Consider the following 632-nt stretch of genomic DNA (forward strand, 5'->3'; position numbering starts at 1 on the left):
GCCGGGGGGCGCTGGCGGCCTTGGGCGCTCCGGGCCGGCTCCCGGTGTCCCGAGCTTATCGGCGCTCGCGGGCCCGGCGGCTTCGCTATCTGTCCTTGGGAGACGTTCACACGCTCCCCCCCCCGGCGGGCGCTCGCCCTCCGCTCGGCGGCCGCGGCCCCGCCGGGCAGCGGCGCGGCTGTCACGGCCGATTTGGGTCTCGCAGCCGCGCCGCAGCTCGCGGGGAGACAAAGTCACTTCCCGGGGCCCCGTCYGCTGCTATTTTTATCCCGTTTCCCTGCGGAAACTCGGCGCGTCTGGCCGTGGTGTCTGTCTGTCCCCTGAAAATATCAACGTGGCAGATGAATCAAAGCGGAGGGGAGGCGGCGCGGGGCAGGCTCCGGCCGCTGGCGCCCGTCGGGGAAAGCGCCCCCGCCGCGCTCGTGGGTGCGGGGGGACGGAGCCTCGCGGCGCGTCCCGACAGCCTGGCGGTGCCCCGCGGCCGCCCCCCCCCGGGGCTGCCCATCCCCGTGGAGTCCCGGCACAAGGGCTCAGAGGCGAGCCCCAGGGGCCGGGGCTGCACGGGCAGCGCAGGGTGTATTAGGGGGCAGCGCGCAGGGCACGGTGCAGCAGGGCATGGTGCAGCAGGGCAC

Source organism: Rhea americana, unplaced genomic scaffold (genome assembly GCF_003343005.1).
Source record: "Rhea americana isolate MKP2758 unplaced genomic scaffold, rheAme1 scaffold_582, whole genome shotgun sequence".
Lineage (NCBI taxonomy): Eukaryota > Metazoa > Chordata > Aves > Rheiformes > Rheidae > Rhea > Rhea americana.